Raw genomic sequence first — 19,487 nt, forward strand, 5'->3', positions numbered from 1 at the left:
GTTTAAAATCAATTTATGCAAAGTCATCATTCAACGTTCTGGCGCCTTCTGAGAGCCTATGGGAGCATTAGAAAATGTCACGTTACAGCAGAGATCCCCTGTTTTGGATAGAGATGGCAAAGAAGGCCAAGAAATCTTCTCAGGTTTTGGCCTGCCATTTGAGTTCTGTTATACTCATACACCATTCAAACAGTTTTAGAAACTTTGGAGTGTTTTCTATCCAAAGCTAATAATTATATGCATATTCTAGTTTCTGGGCAGGAGTAATAATCAGATTAAATCGGGTACGTTTTTTATCCGGCCGTGAAAATACTGCCCCCTATCCATAACAAGTTAAACAATTTAAAGTCAAGGCTACCAAATACTAATTGAGTGTATGTAAACTTCTGACCCACTGAAAATGTGATAAAAGAAATAAAAAGCTGAAATAAATCACTCTACTATTATTCTGACATTTCACATTCTTAAAATAAAGTGGTGATCCTAACTGACTTAAGACAGGGGTTTGTACTAGGATTAAATGTCAGGAATTGTGAAAAACTGAGTTTAAATGTATTTGGCTAAGGTGTATGTAAACTTCTGACTTCAACTGTATGTAAGGGATAATCAACAAGGGACTATGAGTTCTAGGAAAAGAATGAAGGTGGAAGGTGTGTTCCACGACGAGCTAGCGAGGAGGAAATGACCTTCCACAGAGATGCATTATTTTCCAGAGAACGCATGGAGCCGAGCTGATTATCCCTTTAATATCATGGCTGTAATTTAACACATTTGCCAGTAGAAATGTGTTCAACATCCACTGAAGTAGCTGGAAAATGTACTAGATAGTAACAGTAGTTGCCTTGGTAACCAAACAAACAGACTTGCTAGTTTAGCTAACCAAACCATCAGTCCTAGGTTGCTATTATGAAAAACTAATTCAACAATGTCAGTAATGTTTTCAAATCAACTTTTTCCTTTCCAAAGCACCTCAAAACATAGAACATGTAAGATTGAACTATTGCCATTGAATTGTACCATGCGGATAAACCGTGTGTCATTAGGGAATCAGGTACTCAACAATACATTTCAGTCCGTTAGCTTTGAGAGAGATCTATATACACACAATTTTGATTTGTATTCCGCAGATTTAATTTAGAAAGCGCCTGTTAATCACACAAACCTGCAGCCACTAGCTGTCAGTTGATGTTCAAAGTTATGAGTTCTGCCGACGGAGCAGCGACAGCTCTATTGCACAGCAACCACTTTTTGACCATGGCCGTTATGACATTCTGTTCACTCTAATCATGCTAAATTCTAAGTAAATCGTCTAACTTTTAAACTAAATAATGGTAGAGACATAGGGCTTGGACTAATTGTTTTTCTCGTGCATTTCTTTATTGAATGAATCATGTTATGGATGAACACCCTACACAGAGAGAGAAGATATTTTGTGGATGAAAGAGGAAGTGGCGGTCAGGAAAGCAGTACTCAGATGACATAACTTGGTCAGTAATCTCCCTTGGCTGTATTCAATTGCTGTTATGAAACGCTGTATATTCCCCAACTACTGAAGAAATGGAAGTAGCATCTAGCAAGACACACACCAACAACAAAATCAAGTGTTTTTCCATTTTTCAAACCAAGGCTACAAAACCTGTTATAAGGCCAAGGAAGAGCACATAAAATCAACACTAGTTAAAAATAACTTCTGTTAGGAAGAGTGTCGTAGAAGGCCTGGCAAGAGCAACTACAACTATTCAGACCATATTCAAACATCTTGTCTTTGGACAACCATCACATACAGTGAGTAGATCTTTGTTGGAGGGGAATTCATGCCCCGAATCCCCAGTAAGTTAAATTCCACATTTGGCCCATTCTAAGAACCCAAAAAGTAAACCACCCTCAAGCCAAACCCCCCAATCAGGGTCAAATTTCAGCTTCATAATGACAGAAGAACCATAACAGTCCTTCTGAATCAGACTTTTTATAGCAACTACGTAGGCCTAACATTTGGCCTTGGTTTACATGTCTAACCTCAGAAGTCAATGTTACATGAGGACAGCAACAAATACTACTCACTGTAGTACAACAGTAGTAGAGTACTGTAAGTAGACTGTGGATCTGATTCTGTAGCAAGGCAAGTGTGTTTCGGGTTCTGTGCGACAATGCCTATCCTACTCATCCTCTATTACGGTAACCTTTAAAAACAGTGGTCTCATCACCTTTTACTGGACATAAGTCATAAGCCTTACTTATAAAGTAGAACATTGACATATACAGTGCCTTCAGAAAGTACTCAGACATTTTGTTATGTTACAGCCTGAATTCAAAATGGATGAGAGATAGATATATAGATATATCTATATATCTTTTTCTTCACCCATCTACACACAACCCCATAATGACAAAGTGAAAACATGTTTAGAAATCTCTAGAAATGTATTGAAAATTAAATACAGAAAGGTTATCAATGAACATCGATTCTGGAAAATGAATGCTCGGGGGCATTGCGCTACCACTAGCAGCATTTTTTGCCAAAGACTTATACTAGAAACCCTTTTTCAGGACCATGTCTTTCAAAGATAATTCATAAAAAAATCAAAATAACTTGACAGATCTTCATTGTTTCCAATGCTTCACCTGTGGAACGGTCGTTAAGACACAGCTTACAGAAGGTAGGCAGTTAAGGTCACAGTTATGAAGAAAAAACTTAGGACACTAAAGAGGCCTTTCTACTGACTCTGAAAAACACCAAAAGAAAGATGCCCAGGGTCCCTGCTCATCTGCATGAACATGCCTTAGGCATGCTGCAAAGAGGCATGAGGACTGCAGATGTGGCCAGAGAAATAAATTGCAATGTCCGTACTGTGAGACGCCTATGACAGCGCTACAGGACGGACAGCTGATCATCCTCGCAGTGGCAGACCACGTGTAACAACAACTGCCCGAGTTACACCAGGAACGCACAATCCCTACAGAGACTGGACTGAGGGCTTGTAGGCCTGTTGTAAGGCAGGTCCTCACCAGACATCACCGGCAACAACGTCACCTATGGGCACAAACCCACCGTCGCTGGACCAGACAGGACTGGCAAAAAAGTGCTCTTCACTGATGAGCCGCGGTTGTGTCTCACCAGTGGTGATGGTCGGATTCACGTTTATCATCGAAGGAATGAGCGTTACACCGAGGCCTGTACTCTGGAGCGGGATCGATTTGGATGGACCGTCATGGTCTGGGGCGGTGTGTCACAGCATCATCGGACTGAGCTTGTTGTCATTGCAGGCAATCTCAACGCTGTGCGTTACAGGGAAGACATCCTCCCTCATGTGGTACCCTTCCTGCAGGCTCATCCTGACCCTCCAGCATGACAATGCCTCCAACCATACTGCTAGTTCTGTGTGTGATTTCCTGCAAGACAGAAGGTCAGTGTTCTGCCATGGCCAGCGAAGAGCCCGGATCTTAATCCCATTGAGCACGTCTGAGACCTGTTGGATCGGAGGGTGAGGACTAGGGCCATTCCCCCCAGAAATGTCCAGGAACTTGCAGGTGCCTTGGCGGAAAAGTGGGGTAACATCTCACAGCAAGAACTGGCAAATCTGTTGCAGTCAAAGAGGAGATGCACTGCAGTACTTAATGCAGCTGGTGGCCACACCAGATACTGTTACTTTTGATTTTGACCCCCCCCCCCTTTGTTCAGGGACACATTATTCAATTTCTGTCAGTCACATGTCTGTGGAACTTGTTCAGTTTAAGTCTCAGTTGTTGAATCTTGTTATGTTCATACAAATATTTACACATGTTAAGTTTGCTGTAAATAAACACAGTTGACAGTGAGAGGACGTTTCTTTTTTTTGTTGTTGCTGAGTTTAGCTGTCTAGTCTGCGTTTTATAAAATGTGCAATAAGCATAAAACAATTATATAAGGAATCAGCAACTTGTTCTCATTCTGAGAAATAAGGTAGGCCATTTGATTTCAACATCTAAACAAAGTGGACAGGCTAGCATGCTGTTTAAACAGTTGGGAGAGAGAAGGGTGTGTTCATAACTCAACTGTTCTACCTTGTTATCTAGCAAAAAGATCCAAGGTGGCTAAATATAAAAGATTAGTTGGCTATTCATTGGCACGTGGGCTTCTGGTTGAGAGACTGCTGACTGTTAGAAATGCACTGTATTTGACCTTTAATTGTGATTGTGAGAACAGTGTACAAAACATTAAGAAGACCTGCTCTTTCCATGACAGACTGACCAGATGAATCCAGGTGAAAGCTATGATCCCTTAAAAATGTATCCTGTTAAATCCATGACAACTTGAACCATTGGAGTCAACATGGGCCAGCATCCCTTGACACCTTGTAGAGCCCACACCAACAAATTGTGGCTGTTCTGAGGGCAAATGGGGGGGGGGGGTGCAACTCAATATTAGTATACTCAGTGTATAATTTTAGACATCGCCCCACAATTTTTTGAAGAACTTTGCTTACCAAAATGGTGCCAGCCTTAAAATGAAAGCACGCCATGTGTGGGGAGGGACAAGAAGTAAAGAGTTCTTTAGTCAGCCCAGCCAGTGACAGAGAGACTGAGGGTTGCTGTGGTATTCAGAGCCAGATAGGACAGAGAGGAGTGCACTGCCCAGCCGTACCCACCCTTACTACCAGTTTATTACCGCGTGGGACTCCAGGCGTAGAATTCCTCCAACATTGACCTCAATAGCACCTCTGTTCTGGTGGTGTTTGAATGTCAAACGCACTGCGATACAAAGGAGCCATGTCTAAGTATGTGTGTGAGGGGGGAGAGGCTTCTACACTATTAGGCATCTTCTTGTGTGGGGGCTACTATGGCTATGCTATGCTAGCTAGGCCCAACATAAGCACAGAAATGCTAGGCCTATTCGTTGTAAGCTTTCGATTAGATGTGAAGCCTAACATGGTGATTTAACATGGTGATCTACTCCCAGTAGATAATGTGGCCCATGTAATAATCAGACCAATCCGATTTGTGATATGACATTTCCCATCAGGGATGAATAAAGTACTGTACCTATCTGGTTTTAGCAGTACGAAACAGTATGCACTCACTACTGTAAGTCACTCTGGATAAGAGCATCTGCTAAATTACTAAAATGTAAGCAGCAGCGACAGCGATTTAAACCACTTCGCATCACTGTATATTACTAGTACAGTATGGTCTGAGGGGACAATGAATGACCCTCACAGTGTGTTGACTAAATGAGCTATAGCCTAGGTCTGATGTCACAGGTCCCGACTCCTGCCTGTCTATTTATGGTTCAGAGACATGGTTATGGAGGAGAGGTAATGGACCTGCCGTTTTGGCTGTGGTCCATATCAGGCTGTCAAACATATCTAGGCCTCCTCACCTCGTTACTTCCTCCTCAACATGGGCCGAATTCCTCGTTTTTGCACTGCGGCTGCTGGCCAGCAGGTTGTTCTCAGTAACACAGTTATATACACTACCATTCAAAGGTTTGGGGTCACTTAGAAATGTCCTTGTTTTTGAAAGAAAAGTACATTTTAGGTCCATTAAAATATGACATTGATCAGAAACACAGTGTAGACATTGTTAATGTTGTAAATTACTATTGTAGCTGGAAACAGCAGATTTTTCATGGAATATGTACATAGGCGTACAGAAGTCCATTATCAGCAACCATCACTTGTGTTCCAATGGTACGTTGTGTTAGCTAATCCAAGTTTATCATTTTAAAAAGGCTAATTGACCACTAGAAAACCCTTTTGCAGTTATGTTAGCACAGCTGAAAACTGTGCTCATTAAAGAAGAAATAAAACTGGCCTTCTTTACACTAGTTGAGTATCTGGACCATCAGCATTTGTGGGTTCAATTACAGGAATGTTACAACCTCTGATGTCTCTCTGGAAGGCAACTCTTGCTCGAATTTCATCTACCTTGTTGTCAAGAGACTGGACATGGGCGAATAGTATACTCGGGAGCGGTGGGCAATGTGCACGTCTACGGAGCCTGACCAGGAGGCCGCTCCATTTCCATTTACGTCATTTAGCAGACGCTCTTACCCAGAGCGACTTACAAATTGGTGCATTCACCTTATGATATCCAGTGGAACAACTACTTTACAATAGTACATCTATATCTTTTTTGGGGGGGGTTAGAAGGATTACTTTGTCCTATCCCAGGTATTCCTTAAAGAGGTGGGGTTTCAGGTGTCTCCGGAAGGTGGTGATTAACTCCGCTGTCCTGGCGTCGTGAGGGAGCTTGTTCCACCATTGGGGTGCCAGAGCAGCGAACAGTTTTGACTGGGCTGAGCGGGAACTGTGCTTCCGCAGAGGTAGGTAGGCGAGCAGGCCAGAGGTGGATGAACGCAGTGCCCTTGTTTGGGTGTAGGGACTGATCAGAGCCTGAAGGTACGGAGGTGCCGTTCCCCTCACAGCTCCGTAGGCAAGCACCATGGTCTTGTAGCAGATGCAAGCTTCAACTGGAAGCCAGTGGAGTGTGCGGAGGAGCAGGGTGACGTGAGAGAACTTGGGAAGGTTGAACACCAGACGGGCTGCGGCGTTCTGGATGAGTTGTAGGGGTTTAATGGCACAGGCAGGGAGCCCCGCCAACAGCGAGTTGCAGTAATCCAGACGGGCGATGACAAGTGGACCTGCGCCGCTTCCTGTGTAAGGCAGGGTCGTACTCTGCGGATGTTGTAGAGCATGAACCTACAGGATCGGGTCACCGCCTTGATTTTAGCGGCGAACGACAGGGTGTTGTCTAGGGTCACGCCAAGGCTCTTAGCACTCTGGGAGGAGGACACAATGGAGTTGTCAACCGTGATGGCGAGATCATGGAATGGGCAGTCCTTCCCCGGGAGGAAGAGCAGCTCCGTCTTGCCGAGGTTCAGCTTGAGGTGGTGGCTCCGTCTGCAGCGCCGTTGTTTAGGATTGGCTTCTGGGATTAGATCCATGTCCTGGGTGGTGGTCCAGAGGATCCGCTTCAGGAAAGTCATATTCCTGGTCATAATGTTGGTAAGTTGACATCGCTCTTATATCCAATAGTTCTTCCAGGCTGTATGTCATAAGACTTAAGATTTCCTGGGGTAACAATGTTAGAAATAATACAAATAAAATGGTTCCTAAGGACTTGAAGCGAGGCGACTATTTCTGTCGGCACCATTTTGCACCAAAATAGTGTTTACAGAGCGTATACCGGGTATACGGTCTGATATACCACGGCACAACGCAACGCAGAGTGCTAGGACACAGCCTTAGCCGTGGTATATTGGCAATACATTACAAATCCCTGTGGTGCCTTATTACTATTATAAACTGGTTACCAACGTAATTAGAGTAAAAGTACATGTTGTCGTCATACCCATGGTATACGGTCTGATATACCACGGCTGTCAGCCAAGCAACACTCAGGGCTTCGAATCACCCAGTTTATAATAGAAGTCATGGAAAAAGTATGAAGGAGGAGTCAAATCAAAACATAAGATATCTGCAAAAGAGGAAGAGAGTCAAACAATAACGCTTAATGAGTGTCATGGTCCTAGAATCAGGATCTCTGTGGTCATGTTATGATTTCTTCTTAACGCTGTAGTTAGTTTCAGGACCTCTTTCACACTACTGTCAAAGCGCACATGCTCGCTCACTAGATGAATTCCTGGTCTTTTTTGGCTCTACTCTGTTACTAAAGTGATAATACTCAGAAGCGTGACTGCGCTTCTTTCCTGCCCAAATAATATCCCCAGTGCTTTCAAAGACTGTTCCCATGGACAAAAAAAAAAGCAAAAATCTCCCTCCTATTCCAGCAGCTGCTGAAATCAATGAGCACGCTGCGGAGCTCAGCTAGCCAGCCATGCAGGCAGCCAGCCATGCAGGCAGCCAGCCATGCAGGCAGCCAGCCATGCAGGCAGCCAGCCAGCCAGGCAGCCAGCCAGCCAGGCAGCCAGCCAGCCATGCAGCCAGCCAGCCATGCAGGCAGCCAGCCATGCAGGCAGCCAGCCATGCAGGCAGCCAGCCATGCAGCCATGCAGGCAGAGGAAAACAGGCGGCAGCGTGCCAACTGTACAGGATTATGTCTAGACTATATCACTGACCCGTCTATTAAAATCATACGGACGCTAATGAGTGAACTGTTTGACATTATTTGGCAGAGTGCAGGGCTAACTGACATGCCTGAATAAACCAGGGTTTTGAGTCATCATTGACATGTCATCATTTAAAAACACTAGGGACTAACGACTGAACAGTTCCTGTGTATACGGCAGGTGAGATGGATTAGAAGTCAAGCCTAGGTCTATGACTAGGATAAGGAAACTGGCATTTGAAAACATTGAGGCTTACAGAGAAATAGGATCTATAAATATATGACAAAGACTGTTTAGAGGCGTTTTCAACCAGAGATGTGCAAATTGATATGAGTTCAGTATAGGCCTAGTTTTTCCCAACATCATGATTCATGCCTCAGCTCTGGCTTCAACTTCATTGCAGAATGTGTCATTTTATTTTAAAATAGGCTACTATTGTGAGTAGTAGGCCAAATGTTTGTCCATTTCTTCACATTTCTAGGACAACTTCCTTCCACACAACACACTGGAACCTCCCTCTTAGATTTCAACACAAAGCCTTACAGTCTTCTACTCTCCGGATATGAATAAGAAAAATAAAACCGGAGCAGGAAGTGTGTGTGCTAACAGAGAGCAGCCATAGAACCGGGGCAGTTCAGTTCAAAACACTTGTTTCCCAGACAGAAAGGTTGGGTGCAACAGGAACTGCCAGATTATGATTTGCATAGCAGCAGTACAGGTCATACACAAATAATTTCTCTCCCAGACAGGAAATTAGTTAAGTGGAAAAATAAAATCTTGGAATGCCAATATTGAAAACAAACAAAAATCTGAAAAATGGCTACTATAGCATGTAGGCAAAGGCTAGTCGACTGCTTTAGGGACACTTCCCAGCATTAATCACCTAATGTCACAGTTTGACATGCTTTAGGGACACTTCCCAGGATTCATCACCTAATGTAACAGTTTGACATGCTTTAGGGACACTTCCCAGCATTACCAACATTAATCACCTAATGTCACAGTTTGACATGCTTTAGGGACACTTCCCAGGATTCATCACCTAATGTAACAGTTTGACATGCTTTAGGGACACTTCCCAGGATTCATCACCTAATGTCAGTTTGACATGCTTTAGGGACACTTCCCAGGATTCATCACCTAATGTAACAGTTTGACATGCTTTAGGGACACTTCCCAGGATTCATCACCAAATGTCACAGTTTGACATGCTTTAGGGACACTTCCCAGGATTCATCACCTAATGTAACAGTTTGACATTGAACAATGTGGATGATTAAATTCAACCCCACAACTTACGATGGAGTTGAGCGGCGACTAGAGTGGGCGGACAGGAGCACCGGCGTAACAAAATAAAGTTATCAAAAACAACTGATTTCAGTATCCAAAGAACAGCCCATAATTAAACATGACATTGGTCTACTGATTTCAGCATTGGTCTGTGTAATTGTGGGCTATTCTTTGGGTGCTGAAATAAAACAAATTTTGTCGCCACTCAACTCCATCGTAAATGGTAGATATGGGGTTTAATTGTCTACGAACAAGGTAGCCATAGAGCTATACAGATCTATATATGTTGGTTCTGAGGTCGTCTAAAGGCTGGTTCACAGATTAAAGTGTTCAGTCAACCTATCTAGGCCTATCCAGAAGGTAACCCAAGCTGCTCATCCCAGTCTGAACAATGAGGCTCTGGTCTGGTCTGTGCTGCTGCTGCTGTCGTCTGAAGAGATTCCAGGTGGCTCTTTAGCTGATTCAGCATGTTGCTGCACCATGGCAAACTGCCTGATCATCTGTAGAGGACATCTGAGAGGGTTTAAAATGCGGGGATGTTGCTAGCCCGTCCTTATGGAAGTCACGCTTTAGGCTAAAGCAGACAACAGTTGCTAGGCTATATGATAAGTTTGTTAGGCAAATATATCGTAGGGTAGGGCCTTATTTGGTATTTCATGAGGATCCCCATTAGCTGTTGCAAAAGCAGCAGCTACTCTTCCTGGGGTCCACACAGAACATTAAGAGACAAGAACAGCTCAAGGACAGAACATTTTTTATTTTTTTTAGGCACACGTAGCCTACACACACTATCTAGGTGAAATAGGGGAGAGGTGTTGTGCCGTGAGGTGTTGCTTTAACTGTTTTTTTGAAACCAGGTTTGATGTTTATTTGAGATGGAACGGAGTTCCATGCAATAATGGCTTTATATAATACTGTATGCTTTCTTGAATGGTGTGTTAACGTGTTACTTAGCAATGCAATGCATAATAGCATTTGTGATGTCTGTCTTTTCGATGTTTGCTTGTAGGGCATAAACGCTGTCAGTGTTGACTGCGTCGGGGAAACATCCCTAGATTGGTATTGATAAACGCCCCTCAAGCACCAGCCAATCTCAAACTTCCTGCGTGTTCCAAAGAGTGATTTTGCTTCAGATGTTGAAAAAGGTTTGTCGTATTACCAGACTTCGTAGCCACCTGTTTACGGCATAATTTGCACCGAACATTGCTCTGCTCTTTGTCGGACTTCAAAATGCCAAACCACTTCCAAATGACTGAAACAGTTTAACCCTTTTTATCAATAATTTCTTCACTGGAAGCTGCTATCACTACCACCGTTTTCACCTACATCACTCATTTTTCGTGCTTAAGTGGCTACTCCATCACCCGAGGTGCTAAGTGGTTTTTAGTGGGTGTATACCTCTCCACGTGCATATTGTCACTTCTCCGCACGTTCCTGCTGCGTCACAGAGGTGAAATGGACTGCAGTACCTAATTATTTTATATCGACATTATCGAAAATGAATCTAAATGTTTTTATATCAATATTGAGGGAAGTAATTACCTCGATAATTATTGATATATCGCTCAGCCCTAGTCAGATGTAGTACAAAACTGAGCGGAGGACGTTTGTGGATTAGCTAAGACTTTTACACACCCCACCCCAGTCCCTTCTCGGCCAGCTGGAGCAGAAAGGGGAGAATTTTGGGCGGGAAAACTATGCCGATATTGTTTGTGATGAGACAATAGTTTACTCAAATTGTCTTTTGCACTCTGTCCGTAAAGCTACATGTTAATAAGGTCAAACATTACTCAGCATAATATATGGCGTCTATGGAATGTTTAACAATGTTCTCACAGTAAGTGATTAGTCATGGTTCAGCAACCCCTCTACAGGAAACAATATCATGCATTGCTCAGCCTACTCAGTTCAGTGGTTTCCAGATACAAATGGTCCATATTCACAAATCCATCTGCTATAACAGTGACCGCACTGACTGAAGAAATGCTGCAACAAGATGCCTTGCGTTCCAACTTTAACAAAGCACACAGGCAGACGTCAAAATGCCCCGCTCCCAGCTGAGCTGTCCACGTATATCTAACAACAGGGATCGTTTCACAATGGATCAGGGACAGTAATGGATCAGGGACAGTAATGGATCAGGGACAGTAATGGATCAGGGACAGTAATGGATCAGGGACAGTAATGGATCAGGCGATGACGGAATATCTCAGGCTGGTCTGGGCCACAACACAAAAATGCCAAGTTTTCAGGTGGTCCAGTCAGCTAGTTATGTTCCCATTTGTACTTCACTATTTATATTTCTGACAAATTTTACTCCACTAAATTCCTCAAGAAAATAATGTACATTTTACTCCATACATTTTCTTCGACACCCAAAAGTACTCATTACATTTTGAATGCTTAGCAGGACAGTAAAATGGTCCAATTCACACACTTATCAGGAGATTATCCCTGGTCACCCCTACTACTTCTGATCTGGGGGACTCACTAAAAACAAATGCTTTTTGTAAAGATGTCTCAGTGTTGGAGTGTGCCCCTGGCTATCCGTAAATGTAATGTATAGGGTGGTAGGTAACCCAGCGTTGGGCCAGTAACCGAAAGGTTGCTGGTTCGAATACCCTAGCTGACAAATCTGTCGATGTGCCCTTGAGCAAGGCATTTTATCCCAATTTGCTCCAGGGACATTTACCATGTATGCCTGACCCTGTAAAACAACACATTTCACTGCACCTATCTGGTGTATGTGACAATAAAACTTTTTGAAAGCAATGGAATTTAAGTCATGAATAAGGGTTAGCGCAATGCCCGGTGAGATGCCTAAGACAGCGCTACAGGGAGACAGGACGGACAGCTGATCGTCCTTGCAGTGGCAGACAATGTGTAACAACACCTGCACAGGATCGGCACATCTGAACATCACCGGTTTTGAGTCGCGGTTTTGTCTCACCAGGGGTGATGGTTGGAGTCGCGTTTATCGTCGGAGGAATGAGCGTTACACCGAGGCCTGTACTCTGGAGCGGGATCGATTTGGAGGGGGAGGGTCCGTCATGGTCTGGTGTGTCACAGCATCAGCAGGCAATCTCAACGCTGTGCGTTACAGGGAAGACATCCTCCTCCCTCATGTGGTACCCTTCCTGCAGGCTCATCCTGACATGACAATGCCATGAGCCATACTGCTCGTTCTGTGAGTGATTTCTTGCAAAACAGGAATGTCAGTGTTCTACCATGGCCAGCGAAGAGCCCGGATCTCAATCGCATTGAGCACGTCTGGGACCTGTTGGATTGGAGGGTGAGGGCTAGGACCATTCCCCCCAGAAATGTCTGGGAACGTGCAGGTGCCTTGGTGGAAGAGTGGGGTAACATCTCACAGAAAGAACTGGCAAATCTGTTGCAGTCCATGAGGAGGAGATTAATGCACTTAACCTCTCTGGGCCAGTGGGTCGCTTGCGTCCCACCTACTCAACAGCCAGTGTAATCCCGTGGCGCGATATTTAAATACCTTAGAAATGCTATTACTTCAATTTCTCAAACATATGACTATTTTACACCATTTTAAAGACAAGACTCTCGTTAATTTAACCACACTGTCCGATTTCAAAAAGGCTTTACAACGAAAGCAAAACATTAGATTATGTCAGCAGAGTACCCAGCCAGAAATAATCAGACACCCATTTTGTCACATAAACCCAAACCACAGCTAAATGCAGCACTAACCTTTGATGATCTTCATCAGATGACAATCCTAGGACATTATGTTATACAATACATGCATGTTTTGTTCAATCAAGTTGATATTTATATCAAAAACCAGCTTTTTACATTAGCATGTGACTAGCATTCCCACCGAACACTTCCGGTGAATTTACTAAATTACTCACGATAAACGTTCACAAAAAACATTAATTATTTTAAGAATTATAGATACAGAACTCCTTTATGCACTCACTATGTCCGATTTTAAAATAGCTTTTCGGTGAAAGCACATTTTGCAATATTCTGAGTAGATGGCCATCACAGGCTAGCTATTTTGACACCCACCAAGTGTGGTACTCACCAAACTCCGATTTACTATTAGAAAAGTTTGATTACCTTTGCTGTTCTTCGTCAGAATGCACTCCCAGGACTTCTACTTCAATAACAAATGTTGGTTTGGTTCCAAATAATCCAGTTATATCCAAATAGCGGCGTTTTGTTCGTGCGTTCAAGACACTATCCGAAGGGTAAAGAAGGGTGACGCGCCCGACGCGTTTCGTGACCAAAAATTCAAAATATTCCATTAACGTACTTCGAAGCATGTCAAACGCTGTTTAAAATCAATTTTTATGCGATTTTTCTCATAAAAAAAACTTTAGGGTGTTTTCTATCCAAATCAAACAATTATATGCATATTCTAGTTACTGGGCAGGAGTAGTAACCAGATTAAATCGGGTACGTTTTTTATCCGGCCGTGCAAATACTGCCCCCTATCCCCAACAGGTTAATGCAGCTGGTGGCCACACCAAATACTGACTTATTTTTTTATTTTGACCCCCCCCTTTTGTTCAGGGACACATTATTCTATTTCTGTTAGTCACATGTCTGTGGAACTTGTTCAGTTTATGTCTCAGTTGTTGAATCTTATGTTCATACAAACATTTACAAATGCTAAGTTTGACAAAAATAAAACTCAGTTGACCATGAGGACGTTTTTTTGTTGTTGCTGAGTTTATGAACATGCAAGGGTCGGATTAAGCAGCCAGCACCTATATCAATTAGCAAATGATCTCGCTAACTACTAGTTAGCACAATAGCTAACTAGTTGTCTGGCTCACTCACTAGTTGCACTTTAGCTTTCGAAAACCTCTCAGTTGTTAGCTTCACCCACGGCAAAGTGTCTATAAAACTGACAGTCAAGTGACCCAACTAACAATATAGTCAAGTGACCCAACTAACAATGGAAATAACCCCTCTAGCAAGGCAAGCAGGAGGAGGCGAGAACAGGTGGGACCCTTCTAGCCAATGAGGGCAGATACGTGTGAACTAGGGTTGGGCAGTATCCAGATTTTCATACCATTTCTGTACCATACCGGAGTATACGGTATTACTGTAAGTACACACGAGAGGCACTATTATTTATTTTATCTTTTTTTTTTTATGCACAAAACAATTTAGGCAGCATGGATCTTGATCCAGGCAGGGATTGATTGGTTACAGCAGAGACAAGAAGCTTGATCTTGTTCACTAACAAAATGAAAAGCTTGAGGCCTGAGCTGGACATAACTACAGATGTGCCAAATAAATTAACTTATAAGCAGTGGAGTAGCATGCACCCCACAAGGCGTGGTGCCCACAACCCCCATAAAGAGAGGAAATCATACCGTTGGTATGTCTAAATACCCCGATGTACAGTATATCACCCAAGCCTAGTTTGAACAACAGGAAAACATTAATATAGGCCTCAAAATATATCACAATATTATTTATGTGCTTAGTTGGCTGTACCTGCACCAATACTCCAGTACTTTTCCTTCATAATGTCTGTAGCGTATGAACGGTTTGGCCTACAAACTTATGAACCACTATGAAAATGGGTGTCACGGGACTCATCTGAAGGTAACCCACACAAATGAATTGAAGTATAATAGAAGTTGTGCCAACAACAATAGAAGTTTAATGGGTAATATATATATATATATATATATATATATATATATATATATATATATTTTTTTTTTTTTCCTGAGCTCTAACATCTAGATATTGGACTCTTCAATATATTATTCCTTGTGATTTATTATTATTTGCCATCTATGAATTTGTTTTTCGATGCTTCTCTATGGGTTATAGTAGTAAGGGCCAAATTCAATATTTTATCAAAGACTTTTGGGGATACCTAAAGGGGTCCTAAAATTCCAAATCAAATAGCCAAATGAGACATGGTATGACCAACTTAATTCCGTACGTTAGCTTAGTACCCCCCGGTGTTGGTTGGTTGTACATTTGTATTTAGACCTTTTTTGGAAGTATATACCGGCCATAACGGGAGTAAATTATGATAGTTGCTCAGCGAAACTCCATATTTGGTGATCAACGAAAGTATTTTGACATTATAACGCTTGCAGAGCTTTCGGGGCGTTACAGCAGGTTCAGTTATCGATGAATGAGTTAGCGGCACTCATGTCAGGCTCATGACCAGAACCATTTCATTGCCGAAAATAACTCTGTATTTGGAAGTTTTATGATTATTATTTGATACATTGAAATTGTAGTTTGGCAAGTGTTAGTTAATGGACTAAGGTAGCGAACTAACTAGCTAACGCACCATGCATGAAATCAGACTTGGGCTAACACGAGTAGGCTAGCTAAGTTAGCAATATCACTACCTGCGGCTTATTCAATCCATGTGAACTCGCTTGGCGGTGAATGATTCTGCGTCGCTAACGTTGGCTACCATTTTCAGTTACTATAGTTTCTTTATTAGCCACAAACCGGGTTTTAAAAGTTGACCGGTCACTTACACTTACCAGTGATTTCTTCGAATACTACTTTTGAATGGGAGATCCGACGTCTTTGCACACCGATAGCGCTACATTCACCACCAACTTTCAATGGTACAACAACAAGTGTACCCCTCCCTCCAACGCAGTAAAAATCCTGTCTTCCATACACAAATGTCATTGGTTAGTATATAGGACCCGTACGATATCGACCAATAAAACAAATTAGCTTCCTCTTTGGCCAATAGTGACGTTGAAACAGTGTTGTGGGCGTGTTTCACTCTACTGCTGAAATTAATCGGGGAAATTGTTTAAAAATAATTACGTGATACTGGAGTGCAAGAGGTTGGAATTCATTTTTAATTTTGTTAAAATCTAGATTTTTCATGTATCTATATTGCCTAGCTGTATATGTGATTAAGGTACTCATAAAATGGCAAGATGTTGACCTATACGAATTATATTTAAAATTTAGCAGTATTATATACGTTTTAAGAAGACACCACATTTCCATGGATTCAGACAGCTCTGGGGAAATTTGAATCCACTGTCCAAAGTAGGACTTCCTTTGTGCAATGCCAGCTCTATAATCAGGCTTTATAAAGAGGGATTGATGTGCTCATGTAACCGATGTGAAATGGCTAGTTAGTTAGCGGTGGTGCGCGCTAATAGCGTTTCAATCGGTGACGTCACCCGCTCTGAGACTTGAAGTAGGGTTGCCCCTTGCGTTGCAAGGGCCGCGGCTTTTGTGGCGCGATGGGTAACGATGCTTCGTGGGGTGTCAGTTGTTGATGTGTGCAAGGGTCCCTGGTTCGAGCCCGGGTTGGGGCGAAGAGAGGGACGGAACCTACACTGTTACACTCACAGGCATGTCAGAACATAGGCAGAGAACATGGCCCCCAGGGTTGCGATTTACAATGCTACATTCTCCACTATGAACATAAAAACTGACATGAACAGCCTTTGAGAAATATCAAGTCCATAGAGCACGTATTAACCTCGTACACCTAATACCATGCATTCATTACAAACCATTATTATATGAGGCATCGGATCCTTGAAGTTGATGGAATTACATGACAGATTTGTAGAGCCAGTATGATGGCCATCCTTGCAATAGAGAGTTGTTAGAGTGAGCTTACAGTGCCCAGGGACTCAAATACAACAGTATGTGTAGTCAGTTGGCGTATGTCTTACCTGGCCTTGAATAGGAGGACATTTCGTTATTTGAATGATGGGACAATGTGCATAGTTCATATCTTATCATACTCTGCTATTTGTCTTGCTGTCCCTGGCACATCTAGTGTCACCTGTGGATAATGCACCAACAGTGGCTCAGACGTTGGCCAGTTGTAGATAAATTCCACCAGAGGGCAGTCATTTAATACATACTGACCGATGGAAGGTGAGGGGTTACTTTGAGGCACAGGCACGGCCTACTAGGCTATGTTTACATCAGTGGCAAATGTAAATCTTGGTGGGGCAAAAAAAAGAAAACTGTTTAAGATGCATGCCAGCTAAGTCATTACACAACACAACACTAAACAATACATTAATTCATTAATGCACTATAACGGTGACAAACAGTGCCCACAAACTATTAGGGCCTACATAAAGCTGTCCCAACAGCAGAGTCCCAACACCTTACCACTGCTACACCTGGCTATCAGCCATTGGTGTAAAGTACTTAAGTAAAAATACTTTAAAGTACTACTTAAGTCGTTTTTTAAGGTATCTGTACTTTACTTTACTATTTATAGTTTTGACTACTTTTACTTGACTACATTCCTAAAGAAAATAATGTACTTTTTACTCTATACATTTTCCCCAACATCCAAAAGTACTCATTACATTTTCAATGCTTAGCAGGACAGGAAAGAGGTCCAATTCCCTTACGAACATCCCTGGTCATCCCTACTGCCTCTGATCTGGAGGACTCACTTAACACAAATGTTTCGGTTGTAAATGATGTCTGAGTGTTGTAGTGTGCCCCTGGCTGTCTGTAAAATATGTCTGTGTGTTGTAGTGTGCGGCTGTCTGTAAAAGATGTCTGCATGTTGTAGTGTGCCCCTGGCTGTCTGTAAATGATGTCTGTGTTGTAGTGTGCCCCTGGCTGTCTGTAAATGATGTCTGTGTTGTAATGTGCCCCTGGCTGTCTGTAAAAGATGTCTGTGTTGTAGTGTGCCCCTGGCTGTCTGTAAATGATGTCTGTGTTGTAATGTGCCCCTGGCTGTCTGTAAAAGATGTCTGTGTTGTAGTGTGCCCCTGGCTGTCTGTAAATGATGTCTGTGTTGTAGTGTGCCCCTGGCTGTCTGTAAAAGATGTCTGTGTTGTAGTGTGCCCCTGGCTGTCTGTAAAAGATGTCTGTGTTGTAGTGTGCTCCTGGCTGTCTGTAAAAGATGTCTGTGTTGTAGTGTGACCCTGGCTGTCTGTAAAATATGTCTGTGTTGTATTGTGCCCCTGGCTGTCTGTAAAAGATGTCTGTGTTGTAGTGTGCCCCTGGCTGTCTGTAAAAGATCTCTGTGTTGTAGTGTGCCCCTGGCTGTCTGTAAAATATGTCTGTGTTGTAGTGTGCCCCTGGCTGTCTGTAAATGATGTCTGTGTTGTAGTGTGCCCCTGGCTGTCTGTAAAATATGTCTGCATGTTGTAGTGTGCCCCTGGCTGTCTGTAAAAGATGTCTGCGTGCCATAGTGTGCCCCTGGCTGTCCGTAAATTTTAAAACAACAATTGTGCCATCTGATTTTATTATTATAAGCAATTTGAAATTATTTATACTTTTACTTTAGATACTTAAGTATATTTTTGCTAATACATTTACTTTTGATACTTAAGTATATATGACTTTCATTTTCAATGAAGGTATCTTTACTTTTACTCAAATATGACAATTGTGTACTTTTTCCAACACTGCTATCAGCGGAGCCTTGTCTGGCAGCGAAACAGTTCATTCAGCCTCATTTACTGCCTTTTGAAAACACATAGCTGATGTGGCTGACTTGCTGAAACAAATGTGATTTCTACTGACAGTTGAGATGTACAAACTATGGCATAAGGGGACAATGAGCAGATAAGAGGCAATTCTTTCGATTAAGACATTAATGAGCGAGCTAGGACGGACGTAGTCAATATAACTATTTGTTCAGGACTTTTGAAATGTACTGCGAGAGAATTCAGAACATGTGACTTCTTACAGTATCCTCCCTGTACACCAAGTCAGAACCGTAGGATAAATAAAGGGGGCATATAAGCAGACAATGAAAGTTCTTACAATGTTCAATGATTACATTTCTATAAAACAGGCTGTACACAACACCACCAAGTCTGAACAGTACACAAAATTATGAGGGGAAAAGGGACCAAATTATTAGGGTGAGACACATGGGCTACTAACAGCTTACAACACAACATACACTTAGTATTACTTTATGAGCTTTTATCCTTGACTTATATCACTCTGAGTTTTTATCCACTTGCTGCTTTCTGGACCCGGTTTTAGCCCTTGCTTTTTTCTCTTCTATTGTTACCTCTATGTCTGATAAACATGCCCCGCATAAGAATCACAGAGTAAGAAACCGAACCAGTTCTTGGTTCTCTCCTGAATTGTCAGGTCTTTTCCTGCAAAAGAATCGGGCCTGGGCCTTGGCGAGGAAAACAGGTACTCCAGCTGATTG

At 42.5% G+C, this 19,487-nt stretch overlaps 1 protein-coding gene across 3 annotated transcripts in view; it reads right to left on the reverse strand.

Moving 5' to 3' along the window:
- The window catches only part of LOC106608122 (CYFIP-related Rac1 interactor A), a 42,311-nt gene extending 26,321 nt beyond the window's left edge, over positions 1 to 15,990 (reverse strand). For all 3 annotated transcript variants that reach the window (XM_014205861.3, XM_014205862.3, XM_014205860.3), the window contains exon 1: positions 15,844 to 15,990. The gene's annotated coding sequence lies outside the window, so the exon portion shown is untranslated. The remainder of the gene's footprint in view (positions 1 to 15,843) is intronic.
- Between the last annotated feature and the right edge of the window lie 3,497 nt (positions 15,991 to 19,487).

The sequence above is a fragment of the Salmo salar genome, chromosome 06, assembly GCF_965601325.2.
Source record: "Salmo salar chromosome 06, fSalSal1, whole genome shotgun sequence".
In the NCBI taxonomy this organism is placed as follows: Eukaryota; Metazoa; Chordata; class Actinopteri; order Salmoniformes; family Salmonidae; genus Salmo; species Salmo salar.